Below are 21409 nucleotides of genomic sequence, written 5' to 3' on the forward strand. Positions count from 1 at the left end.
GACTCTTGCTGAGCTCCGAGCCTGATGATGATGATGTGGGGCCCAATCTCAGAACCCTGAGATCATGACCTGAGCTGAAGGCAGATGCTTAACCATCTGAGCCACCCAGGTGCCCCTCTTTGGAGGCTTTAAAGACTTTTTGACTTTGGATTTTTACAGTTTAATTATGATGTATCTATGTATGTATTTATTTTTGTTTAATCAGGTTTACTGTTTCTTTAATATGGTTATTTGTGTCTTATTTGTTCTGGAAAATTCTCAGACATTTTTTACTATTACTTTTGCTATTCTTGCTCTTCTCTCCTACAACTCTGATTAAACATTTGCTAAATCTTTTTTTTCTGAATCTTTCATATTAAAAGATATCCTTTACATGTCTATCTTTATTACAGACTACAATGCCCTTTCTGAATAATATATCCTGTTATATTTTCTAGTTCACTAATTTTCCTTTCTGCTGTATCCAATCTGCTGTATCCAATCTGCTTCAAAGTAAATCCACTGAGACTTAAATTTTATTTATTGTATTTTTAATTTCAAGAAGTTATACTCATCCTATGGATAAAGAAGATGTGATACACACACACACACATACACACACACACTAGTTATCAAAAAACCCCGAAATATTGCCATTTGCAATGATGTGGGTGGAACTAGAAGGTATTATGCTAAGTGAAATAAGTCAATCTGAGAAAAACAATTATCATATGACCTCACTGATATGAGGAATTTGAGAAACAAGACAGAGAATCAGAGAAAGGAAGGGAAAAATGAAACAAGACGAAACCAGAGAGGGAGACAAACCATCAGAGACTCTTAATCTCAGGAAACAAACTGAGGGTTGCTGGAGCGGTAGGGTGTGGGAGGGATGGGGTGGCTGTGTGATGGACACTGGGGAGGGTATGTGCTATGGTGAGTGCTGTGAATTGTGTAAGACTGATGAATCACAGACCTATACCCCTGAAACAAATAATACATTATATGTTAATAAAAAAAAGAAGTTATACTCATCCTGTTTCATATATTCTGTTTATTTTTCCATATTCTGTAGGTATTTGAAGTTTATAATTTATTTCTTTGAATGTGGTAAGCAGTTATTTTAAAATCTGTAATTGGTAATTTCAATATCTGAAATTTGTGCAGGTCTGTTTCTGCTGTTTCTTGTTTTTGCTGGTTCTCACTCATGTTGCCATGTTTATTGTGTGTATTTCTATTTTTGGCTAATAGTTGGTAATTAACCTTGTAAAATTAGCTTTGAGATGTCCTTAAGGTCTTAGGTAGAAGTTCCTTCCACTAGAGTTGCTTTATTACTTACTTTTTCCTGGTCCTTGTAGGTACCACTAGTCAGGAAGCATCCCAAATTAACTCTATAGCCTGGACCTAAACTATGATTCACCCAGGTGTAAACCTGAATGACAGCCCAACTGTGGACCCTACTTCTTATGCCCAGTTTTGTTTTTCTTAATTCTTATACTCTGCTTTTGCCATAGAAGAAGTTTAAGAAAGTACCTTTCTGTTACAGTTTTGTGAGAAGTTTTTATTGAGTGTATTTTGTTCTTTAGTGTTTTGGCTTTTTTTGGGGGGGGGTTAATTAAAAAATATTTTTTATTACAGTAAAATATGTGCGTAACCTAAAATTGACCATTTTAACCATTTTTAAAAATTTTATTATGTTATGTTAATCACCATACATTACATCATTAGTTTTTGATGTAGTGTTCCATGATTCATTGTTTGCATATAACACCCAGTGCTCCATTCAGTACATGCCCTCTTTAATACGCATCACCAGGCTAACCTTTCCCCCCTACCCTCTCCCCTCTAGAACCCTCAGTTTGTTTCTCAGAGCCCATAGTCTCTCATGGTGTGTCTCCCCCTCTGATTCCCCCCCTTCATTTCTCCCTTCCTACTATCTTCTTTTTTTTTTTTTTAACATATAATGTATTATTTGTTTCAGTCAGAATGGCTAAAATTAACAAGTCAGGAAATGACAGATGTTGGCGGGGATGTGGAGAAAGGGGAACCCTCCTACACTGTTGGTGGGAATGCAAGCTGGTGCAGCCACTCTGGAAAACAGTATGGAGGTTCCTCAAAAAGCTGAAAATAGAGCTGCCCTATGACCCAGCAGTTACACTACTGGGTATTTACCCCAAAGACACAGATGTAGTGAAAAGAAGGGCCATATGCACCCCAATGTTCATAGCAGCAATGTCCGCAATAGCCAAACTGTGGAAAGAGCCAAGATGTCCTTCAACAGCTGAGTGGATAAAGAAGATGTGGTCCATATATACAATGGAATATTATGCAGCCATCAAAAGGAATGAAATCTTGCCATTTGCAATGACATGGATGGAACTGGAGGGTATTATGCTGAGCGAAATAAGTCAATTAGAGAAAGACATGTATCATATGATCTCACTGATATGAGGAATTCTTAATCTCAGGAAACAAACTGAGGGTTGCTGGAGTGGTGGGGCGTGGGAGGGATGGGGTGGCTGGGTGATAGACATTGGGGAGGGTATGTGCTATGGGAGTGCTGTGAATTGTGTAAGACTGTTGAATCACAGACCTGTACCATTTTAAGTGTATAGTTCAGTAGTATTAACATTGTTGTGCAACCATTAAACCTCTCATTTAATATAATAAGAAAGTAAAGCTCAAAAGGGCAACTTGTCCAGTGTTACACAGGTGATTGGTGGAAGAGCTCTACATTGTGCAGTCAGTGCTTTTCCTATTCATTCATTTTATGGATAAGAAAATCGAGTCCGAAAGGTAAAGTGACCGTGAACACATCAGGAGGAGGACTGGTAACATCTACAGACCTCATAGGCCAATGCTCTGCTTTCTCCACCTCACTACTTCAGACGGCCCCAATCTCCCTCACCATTTTCCTTTCCCAGTTCTTTCCACAGAAATTCCAGGGTTCTGCTCACCAAAAAGTGAGTTTCACACAGCCAATTATCACCTAAAAATATATATCCTGAAATTGGTGCTTGGCAAGTGTCAAATCTGTTGGCTGCAATATGTCTTCACACCAGACTTCAGTAGTTTGTCAGTTATGGATTAAACACACTACTTGCCACAATTTCCCACCACTGCTAAAGTTTTTCATGCATTGTTTTTGGCTGCAAATCAAGTTTAAAGAATTGGGAGAGTAATTTAGGTTATTTGTAATACATTATATAAATTGAGATTAATTTGATTAAACATATGGTCATTTACATATAACTGATAAATTATTGAACATTAAATTTGAAACTAATGATGTACTATAAGTTGACTAATTGAATTTAAATTTAGAAAATAAATAAAATTAAAATGATGCACCCCCCCCCCCAAAAAAAAGAAACTTGAGAAAATAGGACCTGTCTCATAATATGGTAGGTTTTTCCCAGTATGAGGGCAGGATATTCACAAGATTCAAGCTGGTCAAAAAAAGGACACATGCCCACCAAGATTCCAAAACGGTCCATGATGAGGGTCAAACAGCATTCAGTATCTATGATTATGCTTTGCATTATACCTCTTGTTTTGTTATCAGGAAACTCTATTACACTTTGTCCTAACTAAAATATCTTTATCAGTTCCAACACAGATCATACAAATGTGTAAGCTAATATGAGCTAAAGGTTTGAACATGCCTTCTTCCTATAGTCCCAGATGCCAATAGGCTTTTAAACAAATAAAAACAAGTTAAAATTCACATGTAATGAAACCTGGGAATAGACCAAATACCTTTCAAGTGGGGAATGTATAAGCAAACTAGGGTACAATACACAATGGTATATAGAAATGATCTACTTATATAATGCATTAATATAGAACTTCAAAAACATTATGCTAAATGAAATAAATGGGACTGTAAAGGCTGCCTACTATGTGATTCCATTTATGACATTTTTACAAAAGCAAACCTAGAAGGACAGAAATCAGATGGGTGGTTGTGAGTGGACTGAGGAGGGTAGAAGGGCCTGACTACAAAGGGGTGTGGGGAAATTGTGGGGATGACTGAAGGGTTCTGTATCTTGATTGTTGTGGTGGTTACATGACTGTAAACACTTGTTAAATCTCACAGAACTGTGAGGGTAAATCTTACTGCGTATATGTTATACCTTAATTTTTTAAATGGGGGAAAAATCAATGAATATATCTGCATTCACTTTTTCAACCAATATTTACTGATCACCTACTATGTGCCAGATACTCTTAGGTGTTTGTTTTGTTTTTATGTAAAGTGATGAGTGTGTCGATTATTTTGATTTTGGTAACCATTCCACGATGTATATGTATATCAAATCATCATATTGTACACCTCAAATATGTACAATTATATTTGTCAACTATTCTCCAATAAAGCTAGGGGAAAAAAGGTATCAGTAGGAATCTACAGCAGCAGTTTAGACAATTTCATTGCCTAATTTTTATTAGGAGTATATTTTGAATTTTATCAAATGCATTTTTAATATATTGAAATAATTATATATTTTCTTCTTTAATATGAAATAAATTATATTTATTGATTTTTAAGTGACATACATTTATTTAATTCCTGAGATAAAATTATTTGAGCACAAAATATCTTTTTTATATGTTGCTGTATTAATTCTGCTAATATTTTATTTAGGATTATTGCATCTATGTTCATGAATAAGATTGTGCTCTAATTTTTCTCCCTCATATTGTTCTTTAGGTATCACAGTATTTTATTTTATTTTTTTATTTTATTTTATGATGTTATGTTAGTCACCATACAATATTTTATTTTTTTTACTGAAATTCAGTTAGCCAACATAGAGTACATCATTAGTTTTTGATGTAGTGTTCAATGATTCATTAGTTGTGTATAACATTGCCCCTTAGCCAATCTAATTTTTTCACAATACATGTCACTTCATAACATACAATATAATTTAATTGTATACTATATCTATTTCTAGTGTTAACCCCTTTCCAGAAAAATGTAAGCAATTTGAAGGCAGAGATTTTTGTTACATGTATATATTTCAAGCACCCAAGTTCCTAGCATATCACAAACTTTCAATAATATTTTATGTGGTAATCATTTCACAATATATACATATATCAAACCGCTTCTTTGTATACCTCAAACTTATACAATATCATATGTCAATTATATCTCAATAAAACTGGAAAAAATATCTTTAAATAAATGAGTTGAAGACAGAGATAGTGGCACAAATTACCTTATGATCAATTTTCACAAATATTCCATGCCCACTTGAAATGTGTATGTATGAATCAATTTGTTACAGGGATTTGACTTTACACAATCTGGTCAAACAGTCTCTGAAAGGATGTTGTCTTCTCATCTGATGTTAGAACTTGAAGTCTGCAGGGGAGGCAGTTGGGAAGGAATGATGGAAATAAAGTGGGAGAAAGCAGGGACAAACTAGAAAGTGAGCTGGAACTTACATGGATGGACAGGAACCCATGTTAGATCTCACTACTCCAGGCATAATACTGTAGTGTCCCACAGGAGAAACTAGTGCCCTTTGTCCTGAAGCTTGACATTTACCTGACTCAAGAGTTGGAGAAGCTGAAGGAGGATCCAGTGGAAGGTGAGAACTGTTGGGCTGGCTGCTGTCCACACCAACAACAAGGTGAGCTACCAGACATGTAACATCTGGTGACTCTGCTCTGAACCTTTGAGTGGAAAAACAGTATAACTTCTTAGGTGGAATATAAGAAATTGCACAGAGAATCATAGGGGAAGGGAAGGAAAACTGAATGGGAAGAAATCAGAGAGGGAGACAAATCATGAGAGAATCTTGACTCCAGGAAACAAACTGAAAGTTGTGGAAAGGGAGGTGGGTGGGGGGATGGGCATTAAGGAGGGCATGTGATGTGATGAGCACTGGGTGTTATATGCAACTAATGAATCATGGAACACTTCATCAAAAACTAATGAACTACTGTATGTTGGCTAATTGAATTTAAATTAAAAAATTAAAAAAAATATATGACTGCTGCTTCCCTACCATCTTCCAAACCTCATGCAAAAATGTCTCTTGTGGCCCACCCTAACCAGAAACACACAGGACTGGAAATTGTAGGATGTGTAGTTTAGCTTAGACAGTTTAAACACAATCACAGCAAGATTATACAAATTTAAAGTTTCATATTTTCTTCATGCATTGCAAGTTTTATCATTATAAAATAGCTGTCTTCATTTCTACAAATGCTATTTGCCTTAAGGTGTATTTAACCTACTTTGACCGGATTTCTCTTGGTTAATGCTTACCAGTTACAAGATCAAGAATGGAAGACTACTGCCATCCCAGGAGCCCCTGTGTATTCCTTCACAATCACAACTGGCTCCCTTCACCCACAGGCATCCACTACCTTGACTTTATAAGAGTAATTTCTTTCCTCTTGTTTTTCTCTTAAATCTTATAATGTGTTGACTTCCACTGAATTTTAATGTTAAACAATCTATATTCCTAAGATAAATTCATTTTGGTCATGATGTTTTCATTTTTTATTTTAATTTTTTATTACATTCAATTAGACAACATCATTAATTTTTGATGTAGTGTTCAACAATTTATTAGTTGCGTATAACACCCAGTGCTCATCACATCACATACCCTCCTTAATACTCATCACCTGGTTACCCCATCCCTTCATCCCTCTCTCCCTTCTGTAACCCTCAGTTTGTTTCCCAGAGTCCAGAGTCCCTCATGGTTTGTCTACCTCTCTGATTTCTTCCCATTCAGTTTTCCCTCCCTTCCCCTATGGCCCTCTGTGTATTCCTTATGTTCCACATATGAGTGAAACCATATAATTGTCTTTCTCTGCTTGACTTCTTTTACTTAGCATAATCCCCTCCAGTTCCATCCATGTTGATGCAAATGGTGAGTATTCATCCTTTCTGATGGCTGAGTAATATTCCATTGTATATATGAACTACATCTTCTTTTTTTTTTTTTAAGATTTTATTTATTTATTTGACACAGAGAGAGTGAGAGAGAGAGAGAAAGCATAAGCAGGGGGAGTGCCAGGCAGGCAGAGGGAGAGGCAGGCTCTGTGCTGAGCAAGGAGCCCGATGTGGGACTCGATCCCAGGACCCCGGGATCATGACCTGAGCCGAAGGCAGACGCTTAATGACTGAGCCACCCAGGCGCCCTGAACTACATCTTCTTTATCCAGTCATCTATTGAAGGACATCGTGGCTCCTTCCACAGTTCGGCTATGGTGGACATTGCTGCTATGAACATTGGGGTGCATATGCCCCTTCTTTACACTACATCTGTATCTTTGGGATAAATACCCAAGTAGTGCAATTGCTGGGTCGTAGGGTAGCTCCATTTTTAACATCTTGAGGAACCTCCATACTGTTTTCCAGAGTGGCTGCACCAGCTTGCATTCCTACCAACAGTGTAAGAGGGTTCCCCTTTCTTCACATCCTCACCAACATTTGTTGTTTCCAATTAGCCATTCTAACTGGTGTAAGGTGTTATCTCATTGTGGTTTTGATTTGTATTTCCCTGATGCCTAGTGATGTTGAACATTTTTTCATGTGTTTGTTACTTGTATGTCTTCTTTGGAGAAGTGTCTGTTCATGTCTTCTGCCCAATTCTCGACTGGATTATTTGTTTTTTGAGTGTTGAGTTTGAGAAGTTCTTTATAGATCTCGGATACCGGCCCTTTATCTATAGTGTCATTTGCAAATATCTTCTCCCATTCTGTGGGTTGCCTCTTAGTTCTGTTGACTGTTTCTTTTGCTGTGCAAAAGCTTTTTATCTTGATGAAGTCCCAAAAGTTCATTTTTGCTTTTGTTTCCCTTGCCTTTAGAAGCATGTCTTAAAAGAAGTCACTGTGGCCAATATCAAAGAGGTTGCTGCCTATGTTCTCCTCTAGGATTTTGATGGATTCCTGGCTCACATTGAGATCTTTCATCCATTATCTTTGTGTATGGTGTAAGAGAATGGTCGAGTTTCATTCTTCTGCATGTGGCTATCCAATTTTCCCAGCACCATTTATTGAAGAGACTGTCTTTTTTCCATTGGATATTCTTTCCTAATTTGTCAAAGATTAGTTGACCATAGAGTTAAGGGTCCATTTCTGGGGTCTCTATTCTGTTCCATTGGCCTATATGTCTGTTTTTGTGCCAATACCATGCTGTCTTGGTGATCACAACTTTGTAATATAGCTTGAAGTCAGGCATTGTGATGCCCCCAGCCTTGGTTTTCTTTTTCAACAATCCCCTGGCAATTCGGGGTCTTTTCTGGTTCCATACAAAATTTAAGATTGTTTGTTCCAGCTCTGTGAAAAATGTCAGTGGTATGTTGATAGGGATTGCATTGAATGTGTAGATTGCTCTAGGCAGCATAGACATTTTCACAATGTTTATTCTTCCAATCCATGAGTATGGAATGTTTTTCCATCTCTTTGTGTCTTCCTCAATTTCTTTCATAAGTGTTCTGTAGTTTCTATGGTATAGGTCCTTTACCTCTTTGGTTAAGTTTATTCCTGTGTATCTTATGGTTTTTGGTGCAATTGTAAATGGGATTGATTCCTTGATTTCTCTTTCTTCAGTCACATTGTCAGTGTATAGAAATGCAACTTTTTTCTGTGCATTGATTTTGTATCCTGCCACGTTGATAAATTATCTACTTGCTTCTTTAGTAATACTTTATGAAGAGTCACAGCACTGTTTGTTTTTTTTTTTTAATCTTATCTTTTTAAAAATGTTATATTAGTTTCTGGTGTAAACCATAGTGATTTGGCAATTATATGATCACAAAAGATCACCACAATAAGCATAGTTACCATCTGTCATTATGCAATGTTATTACAATGAATGGATAAAGAAGATGTGGTATATACATTCAATGGAATATTACTCAGACATAAAATATAGAATGAGATCTTGCCACTTGCAACAACATGGATGGATCTACAAAGTATTATGCTAAGCAAAATAAGTAAGAGAAAAACAAATACCATAAGATTTCACTCATATTTGGAATTTAAGAAACAAAACAAAGGAACAAAGGAAAAAAAAGAGACCAACCAAAAACCAGACTGTTAACTATAGAGAACAAACTGATGGTCACCAGAGGGGATGTAGGTAGGGGAAAAGGTTAAATAGGTGATTGGGATTGAGGAGTGCACTTGTTGTGATGACCACTGGGTGTTGTATAGAAGTGTTGAATCACTATATTTCATACCTGAAACTAATATTACACTATGTTAACTAACTGGAATTTAAATAAAAACGTTATTTTTTAAAGATTCTATTTATTTGAGAGAGAGAGCATGAGCAGGGGGGGAGGAGCAGAGGGAGAAGCAGACTCCCCACTGAGCAGGAACCTGGTGTGGGGCTCGGTCCCAGGAACCTGGGATCATGACCTGAGCTGAAGGCGGATGCTTAACTGACTGAGCCACTCAGGCACGCCTTAAATAAAAATTTTAAAAAATAGATAACTCACAGGGATGAAAAGTCATCCTTGTTAATATTATTATATTATAGTCTATAATTACAGTCAATAATATTATAACATATATTTTAATTTTTTTATACTTCTCAGTTTGCCATCTTCTTTTATAAGATTGTTATGTCTATTTTTATGAGTAAGATTGACCTAAAATTTTCTTCTGTAATCTTTTCTTTGTTCAGTTTTAGTATCAAAGTTACGCTAATCTCACAATTGAGTTAAAGCATGTTTTCTCTTCTACTATTCTTTTTTATAAAACTTTTTAATAAAGATTTCGTTTATTTATTTATTTATTTATTTATTTATTTATTTATTTTATTTTATCATGTTATGTTAGTCACCATACAATACATCATTAGTTTTTGATGTAGTGATCCGTGATTCATTGTTTTCATATACAACCCAGTGTTCCATGCAGTACGTGCCCACCTTAATACCCACTACCAGGCTAACCCATCCTCCCACCACCCTCCCCTCTAAAACCCTCAGTTTGTTTCTCAGCATCCATAATCTCTCATGGTTCATCTCTCTCTCCGATTTCCCACCCTTCATTTTCCCCTTCCTTCTCCTAATATCCTCCATGCTATTCCTTATGTTCCACAAATAAGTGAAACCATATGATAATTGACTTTCTCTGCTTGGCTTATTTCACTTAGCATAATCTCCTCCAGTCCCATCCATGTTGATGTAAAAGTTGGGTATTCATCCTCTCTGATGGCTGAGTAATAGTCCATTGTATATATATATACCACATCTTCTTTATCCATTCATCTGTTGAAGGGCATCTTGGCTCTTTCCACAGTTTGGCTATTGCAGACATTGCTGCTATGAACATTGGGGTGCATATGGCCCTTCTTTTCACTACATCTGTGTCTTTGGGGTAAATACCCAGGAGTGCAATTGCTGGGTCATAGGGTAGCTCTATTTTTAATTATTTGAGGAACCTCCACACTGTTTTCCAAAGTGGCTGTACCAACTTGCATTCCCACCAACAATGTAAGAGGGTTCCCCTTTCTCCACAACCTCTCCAACTTTTGTTGTTTCTTGCCTTGTCAATTTTTGCCATTCTAACTGGTACAAAATCTCAATGTGATTTTGATTTGAATGTCCCTGATGGCTAATGATGATGAGCATTTTTTCATATGTCTGTTAGCCATTTGTATGTCTTCTTTGGAGAAGTGTCTGTTCATGTCTTCTGCCCATTTTTTGACTTGATCATTTGTTTTTTGGGTGTTGAGTTTGAGAAGTTCTTTATAGATCTTGGAAATCAGTGCTTTGTCTGAAGTGTCATTTGCAAATATCTTCTCCCATTCTGTGGGTTGCCTCTTAGTTCTGTTGACTTGTTTCCTTTGCTGTGCAGAAGCCTTTTATCTTAATGAAGTCCCAAAACTTCATTTTGCTTTTGTTTCACTAGCCTTTGGAGATGTGTTTTGAAAGAAGTTGCCGTGGCCGATGTCAAAGAGGTTACTGCCTATGTTCTCCTCTAGGATTTTGATGGATTCCTGTCTCACATTGAGGTCTTTCATCCATTTTGAGTTTATCTTTGTGTATGGTGTTAGAGAATGGTCAAGTTTCATTCTTCTGCATGTGGCTTTCCAATTTTCCCAGCACCATTTATTGAAGAGATTGTCTTTTTTCCATTGCATATTTTTTCCTGCTTTGTCGAAGATTATTTGACCACAGAGTTGAGGGTCATATATGGGCTCTCTATTCTGTTCCATTGGCCTATATGTCTGTTTTTGTACCAGTACCATGCTGTCTGGGTGATCACTGCTTTGTAATATAGCTTGAAACCCGGCAACATGATGCCCCCAGCTTTGTTTTTCTTTTTCAACATTTCCTTGGCGATTCGGGGTCTTTTCTGATTCCATACAAATTTAAGGATTGTTTGTTCCAGCACTTTGAAAAATGTCATTGGAACTTTGATCGGGATGGCATTGAAAGTATAGATTGCTCTGGGTAGCATAGACATTTTAACAATGTTTATTCTTCTGATCCAGAGCATGGACTGTTTTTCCATCTTTTTGTGTCTTCTTCAATTTCTTTCATGAGTGTTCTGTAGTTCCTAGAGTATAGATCCTTTACCTCTTTGGTTAGGTTTATTCCGAGGTATCTTATGGTTTTTGGTGCTATTGTAAATGGAATCGTTTCTCTAATTTCTCTTTCTACAGTTGAATTGTTAGTGTATAAGAAAGCAGCTGATTTCTGTGCATTGATTTTGTATCCTGCCACATTACTGAATTGCTGTATGAATTCTAGTAGTTTGGGGGTGGAGTCTTTTGGATTTTCCACATAAAGTAAGAATATGTGACTACTAAGCCTGCCCTGCAAGAAGTATTAAGGGGGGTTCTATAAAAGGAGAAAGACCCCAAGAGTGATATACAACAGAAGTTTACAGGGACAATTTATAAAAACAAGGTCTTCACAGGCAACATGACAATTAATTCATATCTGTCAATAATCACTCTCAATGTGAAAGGCCTAAATGCTCCCATAAAATGGCACAGGGTTGCAGATTGGATAAAAAGACAGGACCCATCCAGATGTTGTCTACAAGAGACTCATTTTGAACCTAAAGATACATCCAGACTGAAAGTGAAGGGATGGAGATCCATCTTCCATGTTAGCGGACCTCAAAAGAAAGCTGGGGTAGCAATTCTTATAACAGATAAGTTAGATTTTGAACTAAAGACTGTAGTTAGGGCACAGAAGGACACTATATCACTCTTAAAGGGTCTATCCAACAAGAAGTTCTAACAATTGTAAATATCTACACCCCCAACATGGGAGCAGCCATCTACATAAGCCAACTGTTAACCAAAATAAAGAGTCATATTGATAACAATATATTAATTGTCGGAGACCTCAATGCTCCACTCTCAGCAATGGACAGATCATCTAAGCAGAAAATCAACAAAGAAACAAGAGCTTTGAATGACACCCTGGACCAGATGGACCTCATAGATATATACAGAACATTCCACCCTAAAACAACAGAATACTCATTCTTCTCGAGCGCACATGGAACTTTCTCCAGAAAAGACCACATACTGGGTCACAAATCAGGTCTCAACCGATACCAAAAGATTGAGATTATTCCCTGCATACTCTCAGACCATAATGCTTTAAAACTGGAACTCAATCACAAGAAAAAATGTGGCAGAAATTCAAACACTTGGAAGCTAAAGACCACTCTGCTCAAGAATGTTTGGGTCAGCCAGGAAATCAAAGAAGAACTTAAACAATTCATGGAAACCAATGAGACCACAAACTCATAGGTCCAAAACCTATGGGCTACTGCAAAGGTGGTCCTAAGGGGGCAATACATAGCCATCCAAGCCTCACTCAAAAAAATAGAAAAATCCCAAATTCACCAACTCTACACCTTAAAGAACTAGAGAAAAAGCAACAAACGATGCCTAAGCCATGCATTAGAAGAGAAATAATTAAGATTAGAGGAGAGATCAGTGAATTAGAAACCAGAAACACAGGAGATCAGATCAATGAAACTAGAAGCTGGTTCTTTGAAAGAATTAATAAGATCGATAAACCACTGGCCAGACTTATCCAAAAGAAAAGAGAAAGGACCCAAATTAATAAAATTATGAATGAAAGGGGAGAGATCATAACTAACACCAAGGAAATAGAAACAATTATTAGAAATTATTATCAACAACTATATGCCAATAAATTAAGCAATCTGCAAGAAATGGATGTCTTCCTGGACACCTATAAGCTGCCAAAACTGAAACAGGAAGAAATGGACAACCTGAATAGGCCAATAACCAGTAACGAGATTGAAGCAGTGATCAAAAACCTCCCCAAAAACAACATTTTGTATGGTATCTTTTCCATTAGCCAGGGTATCTGAGTGACTTCATTGAGAAGAGGCCCTCTGCCAACAATAGACATGTAACAAAAGTAAAAGTAAATCTTTGTTGTTTTCTGTTACTTCATCATTTTCTAGCTTATTCTGACAGATGATGTTCTTATTATCTGTTTAATGTCATTGTAGCATCTGCAATAATGTTTGCTTTTCTTTTTTTTTTTTTTTTTTAAGATTTTATTTATTTGACAGAGAGAGATACAGCGAGAGAAGGAACACAAGCAGGGTGTGGGAGGGGGAGAAGCAGGCTTCCCGCAGAGCAGAGAGCCTGATGCGGGGCTCGATCCCAGGACCCTGGGACCATGACCTGAGCCGAAGGCAGACGCTTAACGACTGAGCCACCCAGGCACCCCTAATGTTTGCTTTTCAATTCCATCACTCTACTTCCCTCCCACCTCCCACCTCCCAGTCTCACCACCAGAGGTTTGTCAATTTTATTAGTCTTTTGAGAGAACAAACTTTGGGCTTTGCTTATGTTTGTTTTCTATTTTTTAAATTCTTTTTTTAATTTAAATTTTGTTAACATACAGTGCAATATTGGTTTCTGGAGTAGAATTTAGTGATTCATCACTAACATACGACACCCAATGTTCTTCACAGCAAGTGCCCTCTTTAATATCCATCAAGCATCTATCCCATCCCCCACCCACCTCCCTCCATCAACCCTGAATTTGTTCTCTATCATTAAGAGTCACTTATGGCTTGTTTCCCTCTCTCCTTTTTTATTTTTCCCTTTCCCATGTGTTCATCTGTTTTCTTTCTTAAATTCCACATATGAGTGAGATCATATGGTATTTGTCTTTCTCTGACTGACTTATTTCACTTAGTATAATACACTCTAGTTCCATCCACGTCATTGCAAATGGCAAGATTTCATCCATTTTTAAAAATTTTATTTATTTTTTTATTTGACAGAGAGAGAGAGAGCACAAGCAGGCAGGGCAGCAGGAAGGAGAGGGAGAAGCAGGTTCCCCACTGAGCAGAGAGCCTGACTTGGGGCTCCATCCCAGGACCCTGGGATCATGACCTGAGCCAAAGGCAGACACTTAACTGACTGAGCCACCCAGGTGACCTGAAGATTTCATTCTTTTTGATGGTTGAATAATATTCCAGTGTGTGTGTGTGTGTGTGTGAGTGTGTGTATGTGTTTATATACATACCACATCTTCTTTATCCATTCATCAGTCGGTGGACATTTGGGCTCTCTCTATGGTTTTCCTCTTGTTAACAATGCTGCTATAAACATTGGGGTGCATGTACCCCCTTTGAATCTGTATTTTTTTATCCTTTGGGTAAACATCTAGTAGTGCAATTGCTGGGTCTTAGAGTAGGTCTATTTTTAGCACTTTGAGGAACCTCCAAACTGTTCTCCAGAGTGGTTGCACCAGTTTGCATTCCCACCAACAGTGCAAGAGGGTTCCCCTTTCTCCACATCCTCATTAACACCTGTTGTTTCTTGTGTTGTTCATTTTAGCCATTCTGACAGGTGTGAGGTAGTATCTCATCATGGTTTTGATTTGTATTTCCCTCATGCTGAGTGATGTTGATCATCTTTTCATGTGTCTGTTAGCCATCTGGATGTCTTCTTTGGAAAAGTGTCTGTTCATGTCTTCTGCCAATTTTTTAACTGGATTATTTGTTTTTTGGGTGTTGAGTTGTGTTTCTTTATAGATTTTGGATACTAACCCTTTATCAGAAATGTCATTTGCAAATATCTTCTGATTTTTCTTTAATTTTTTCCTTCTGCCTTAAAAAATGTTTAAGTTTTTAATTTGCTGTTCTTTTTCTAACTTTTTGAAATGTTCATTAATTTTCATCTTTTATTTTCTTCTAATATATGCATTTAAGATATTAAATTCTCTCCAAGATTTACTTTTCCCATGGATCTTGACATAAGGTGCTTGTGTGATTACTCAGTTCAAAATATGTGCTAATTTCCATTATGATTTCTTCTGTGATCCAAAAGATCTGTGATGTGGGTTTAGGAAATGTATTCCCTAATTTATAAATAGACATGTTTTGTTATACTTTTTTAGATTTCCAGTCTAAATGAATTATGAATAAAGAACATATACTATATATATTTTCAATCCTTTAAAATTTAAATATTTCTCTTGTAAATAATATATAGGTTTTTTTTAATCCACTGTGACAATTTTTGTCTTTTGACTTGTTAATATCATCCATTTACATTTAATTACTGATACATTAAGATTTCTCCTACCCTCTTATTTTTTTCTTTACACTTATCATATATGTTCACAGTTTTCTTTCCTTCCTTGACTTTTCTTTTACTGACTAAATATTATTTTATCATTATTCTATTGAAAGTTTTAAAAGTTGTTTCTTTTCTTGTGGTGACTACCCTAGAAATTATAACATGTACACTTCATCTTTCAAAGTATGGATTTATAAAATATTTACCTCCCTCCTAGATAAACAATAAATACTGTAACTCCATTTATCCTCTTCTTGACTTGCTGTTATCTAATATTTTTAAACTACCTCTTGGTTTTACCCAAACAATGCATTATGATAATTGTTTTCTAGAATCAATGGTTGTTTACATTTGCCTATGTATTTAACCATTTTTTTCTCCTTGATTTTTCTTGTACTTCTGATTTTTCATCTGAGATCACTTTATTTATGCCTGAAATTTATCCTTTAGAATTTTTAGTGAGTGTCTGATGATTACAAATTCTCTTGGCTATTTAGTCTTAGTTTTTCTCTAAGAACATTCTTATTTCAACTTTAGCATTTTGAGGTCCACACTCTTCTAAGGAGAATTACTACTGATAAGTCAATGGTTAATCTATCATTCTTCAAAGATAATCTTTCTTTTCCCTCTGACTGCTTTAAGGTTTTTGTCTGTCTCTGGTTTTCTTCAATTTCCTATGACTCAAGAATGTGGATTTATTTTTATTTAACCTTCTTGAGATTAAGTGGACCTTTTGAATCTGTGTGTTGGGGTATTTCATCAATTCTCAATCATATTCCCTTCAAATATTTTTTTTTTGGGCCCATTTATTCTCTCCATTCATTCTAGGACTCTAATCAAATGGATTCAAACTGTATTTTCTAAATCTCTCACCCTCTCTACATTTTCTATATTTTTACATATTTGTGCTGTGTTCTCAATATTTTTTTCTATTCTATCTTCTAAGTCACAAATCCTGTCTTTTGTTTGTATTCAATCGTCTACCGAATTAAAGTTTTTAGCTTCAGTTATTGCTTTTTTTCATCTCTAGATGTTATTTGGTTCTTTTTAAAGTCTGTGATTTTTTATTTTATGATTTCCTATTCCTGGTAGAAATTTTAAAGTTTATGATTTACTTCTATATCATGGTAATCATAGTCAGTCTAAAACATGTATCTGAAAAGCCTTGCCTGGAACTGCTGTTAGGCCTGTTGTCAATTTCTGTTGCTTAGAGAGTTCCAGGACCTAGTTCAATATTACAGAGAGATTTGGGGTTTGCTTCTTTCAGTTCTCTGTGGTATGTTTAGTTGGGATGACTTCAAATCAAGTTTAAGTTCTGAGGGTCCATCTAGACCTTGCTTAGCTGATGTGCAAAGACATGGGAGATTTGGTCTTATCACAGCATGAGGTTTCCTTTTGCTTTTCCTGTTCTTTTTCCTCTCCTAATTGGTTCAAAACCACAGCATCCCATTCTGTAGTTATCAGAGTTTAAAGTAACTATAGGGGGTCAAGCTCTGGTTTGTTCTAACTGAGGGTGGGGTTCAATATAAATGTCTTCCACATGACTCCTCCCACTCATAATGGTGTGTCCTGACAAAGAATCAAAAGACAAGTATTTGTGATAGTAGTTCATACTTTCTCAACATAGGTAACCTTGGTGCTCTAATATTCCGTTCTATTGCCTATTACTAGAACTACAACTTCTATTGCTGTTCTTAAATCCCCGCCCCCCCCAACACACACACACACACACACACACACAGGTTCACCATGCTATGGCTAGGTGTGATTTTCTTTTTTTTTTTCCCCCTCATGAAAGTAATTCATTTGACTTTTTATTTGTGGATTGTATCTTCCATCAGTTCTGGAATATTCTCAACTATTATGACTTCAAGTATTGTGTCTACTATGCTTTGTATCTCCTCTTTCCAGAACTCCAGTTACACTTATATTAGATTCTATAACTCTGTCCTCATCATTTCTTAATCTTGCATTCATATTTTTCACTCTTTCTATGTGCTACTGTATTAATCTCCCAGAGCTGCTGGAATAAAGCACCACAAATTGGTGGTTTCAAACAAAAGAGAATCATTCTCTCATAGTTTTGAAGGCTAAAAGTCCAAAATCAAGGTGTCTCCAGGTGTTGATTCCTTCTGGATGCCCTGACGAAGAATTTGTTCCATATGACTCTCTTACCTTCTGGTAGTTGTTGGCAATCTTAAGTGTTCCCTGGCTTTAGATACATTGTTCCAATCTCTGCTTCTGTCTTCATATGGCCTTGCCCTATGGGTCTTCTCTATATCTGAGTTAAAAATATCCCTCTCTTTTCTCTTTAAGGACAGAAGAAATTGGATTTAGGGCTCACCCTAAATATAGGATGATCTCATCTCAAGATCATTAATTTAATCACATCCACAAGGACCCCATTTCTAAATAAAATCATATTTACTAGTACTAGGGGTTAGAATTTGGACATACCTTTTTGGGGGCAAAGTTCAACCCACTATAGCTACATTCTGATTAATTTATTCATATAAATCTTCTTGTTTATTAATTTGGCTTTCCTTGTATCAAATATGCTTTTAAACATGTTCATTTAAATTTAAAAAATTTCAACTATATTTTCCTCTTTCAAAAATGATTACTCTTTCTTTCAGTTTTTCTCTGCACATATTTTAAAGCTGATCTTTATTTTCTTAAATATAAAAAAAAACATGGTTATATATATTTGTTTAAAGTAAGTATAATAGGGCGCCTGGGTGGCTCAGTTGGTTAAGCAACTGCCTTCGGCTCAGGTCATGATCCTGGAGTCCCTGGATCGAGTCCCACATCAGGCTCCCTGCTCAGCAGGGAGTCTGCTTCTCCCTCTGACCCTCCCCCTCTCATGTACTCTCTCTCATTCTCGCTCTCTCAAATAAATAAATAAATCTTTAAAGTAAGTATAATATCTGAAGTTTTGTGGGTCCATTCCTATTGTTTGTTGCTTCCCTTGGCTCATAGTGCCTTGTTTTCTCATATTTTTAGTGAATTTTAATTGTGAGTAGTTCAATTTAATTAAAAATTTGCTTTTTGAGATTCATGGGGACCTGGTATTATTATTATTTATTATTTTTTTCCAAGTTTTTATTTAAATTTTAGTTAGTTAACATACAGTATAATACTAGTTTCAGGAGTAGAATTTAGTGATTCATCACTTGCATACAACACCCAGTGCTTATCACAACAGACCTGATATTATTGTGGGCTCATTCAGAAAGTGTGTGCATTTTGCTTCTGCCAGAGCCTGGGATAACTTCTTGTTTGGGACTACTTTAAACTAAATTTTAGTTTGAGAGTTTGCAGATGACTCAGACACTTTAAGTTTTCACTTTAAGTCAACATAATGGCCAGATTATGGATTCAACTTTTTAGGGATGTTGCTTTCCTCTGCTAAATTGCCAAGTTGCAGACTTTCACGTAATCTTTTGTGAAAGTGAGTGGTATTTCTAGTTTACTCTTATACTAAGGTATAGCACTTTGGTGCCTCTGACTTAAAAGAGGAAAGATTTCTGCTTAGACTCTCAACCTTAGACCCTGAAATTTTCCATGTACCTCCATGTGTCATGAAAACTGAAATCCAAGTTCATCTAGTTTGGCAAATCTCCTCAAATTCCTCTTACCTCTCTGGTTCCCATCATCACAAAGTCTCAGGCTTGAGTATTCCTTACTTTCATTCCATAAAACATTAATAAAATGTTTTAAAGCTTTTATCTAGCACTTTAGTTGTCTATAGTGGAAGTTTAGTCTAGTAATATCATCCATCTTACCGGAAACAGAAATCTCCTTTTTCTATTTGAGTCAATTTGGATGGTTCTTATTATTTTAGAAAAAATGTTTATAGCAACTACATTTTCTTTTCAAAATGATTGGCCTAGATTTTTTTATCATATAGTTTCATGTGTTTTAAAATTTCAACTGTATTGTGGTTATGACACAATCTTTATTTATAGTTGATTTTTACCTTTTCTCGTTGTTTTTCTAACTTAGGCCAATAATTAATAGAGACAAATAAATAGCAATTAAAATAAAATGTAATAAGATCTGTGAAGTTTCTATGAGTGCATTATGGAGGTACTCACAAAAGACATTTTGTCAAGATTTAAATGGGGAGATGTGTGGAAAGCTCTTAGCACACTATCTCATACTTATAAAGACCTCAATAGATGTTAAACTTAGTAGTACTAGGGAAACCTTCCTTAGGGCAAAGGAATTATCCAAAGGGATCATTGGATGAATGGGAAAAATAAGTCCGTATAAATAAAGCTCAGAGCAACTAAATAAACTTCAATAGACCTAAGTTAGTATAAAAGGGTAAGAACAGTAAGAGGTGAGGCTGGAGGGCTAAGAGTGGGGCATATCATGTAGGTCCTGGTAAATATAATAAGAAATCTGAATTTTATCCCAAGAGAAACATAGTGTCGAAGGTTTCCCTATAACTACCACTAAAATGACCAATTTTCCTTTAAGGGAGTTGGGAGATACACAAAACTTCAAGAACAAAACCAAACTCTTCTGTCCTTTTCTCTGCCTTCTCTACATTTGGTTCTATATTAGATATGTTCTGATTTTATGCCTTATTACATATGGTTATTAGATGATTTAATTTAGCTTATAGACAATCCAATTAAGCTTTTTCTGGCCCAAAAAACATGTGGTTGGCAACCTCTAAGATGGCCCCCAATGATTTCCGCTCCCTGGTATTCACACCCATTGTAAACTCCTGCCCTTGAGTGTGGGCTGAACTTTTTGACTCACTTCTAAGGAATATAATATGGCAGGATTGATATGATGGCACTTCTGAGTTAGATTATAGAAGGATTATGGCTTGTTTGGGGTGCTGTATTTCATGCTCTCTCTTGGATCTTTTGTAATAGGGGAAACCAACTGTGATGTCATAAGGCAACCCTGTGGAAAGTTGCATGTGGCAAAGAACAGGCCTACCAAGAGGCATGTGAAAAATTTGAAAGTAGATCCTTTTCCATTTGAGCCTTCAGATAAATGCAGCCCTAGCTGACATATTGATTGTAGTCATGTGAGAGACTATGAACCAGAATCACTCAACTAAGCTGCTCCCAGATTCATCACTCACAAAAAATGTGAGATAATAAATTTATGTTCTCAGCCACTAAGTTTTGGAATAATTTGTTATGCAACAATGGATAACTAATATACCTGGCTTGCTGGCAGGGCAATCAGTCTGAGTCACAGAAAACATATTTGAGATATAGGAATGAAAATGTAATGATTGAGATCATAAGCTATTTTATTTATTGAAGAGATAAAATAGTACATTAACAAAACCTTATTTGATAGAAAAATAACACCAAAACTCTTACAAATGTGATTATTAGCTAAACCACCAGAGATACTGGTTCTGCTGAGTTCTTCCATAGCTAGGTAACTCAAAGGCTAAGAGATTGGCTGAAGTCAGGATATGAATCACTGGACAGTTTCTTCTGGAAAGACAGAACAAATCAATAAGGCCCCTTAATAAGGAAGTTGCAAGAAACCTTACCCTTTGGAGAAAGTACTCTGTCATTCCTGTAGTCAAGGACCAGGCCCAGCCAAAAGGAAGCAGAGGGTTGTGACAATGAGTCTGGCCCCAGAGCTCCCTTCAGCTTGTCTTTTGTTTGGCTTTGGAGAGTGGATTGGGCATGATTTAGAGGCTAGAGCCTTATTTGACAATAAGAAGATGCAAAAATTCAAGTCCCAGACCCATCCTTTGACCTTGAACCATTAGTGCTGCAGGTTCTCTTGGCTTCTCATGTCCAAAAAATGCTCAGATATTAGTGTCACCTCCTTGAGGGACATAGCTGTCCCATG

The sequence above is a fragment of the Mirounga angustirostris genome, unplaced genomic scaffold (genome assembly GCF_029215605.1).
Source record: "Mirounga angustirostris isolate CCGP_5_RB_7025 unplaced genomic scaffold, mMirAng1.0.hap1 SCAF_4, whole genome shotgun sequence".
Taxonomy (NCBI): domain Eukaryota; kingdom Metazoa; phylum Chordata; class Mammalia; order Carnivora; family Phocidae; genus Mirounga; species Mirounga angustirostris.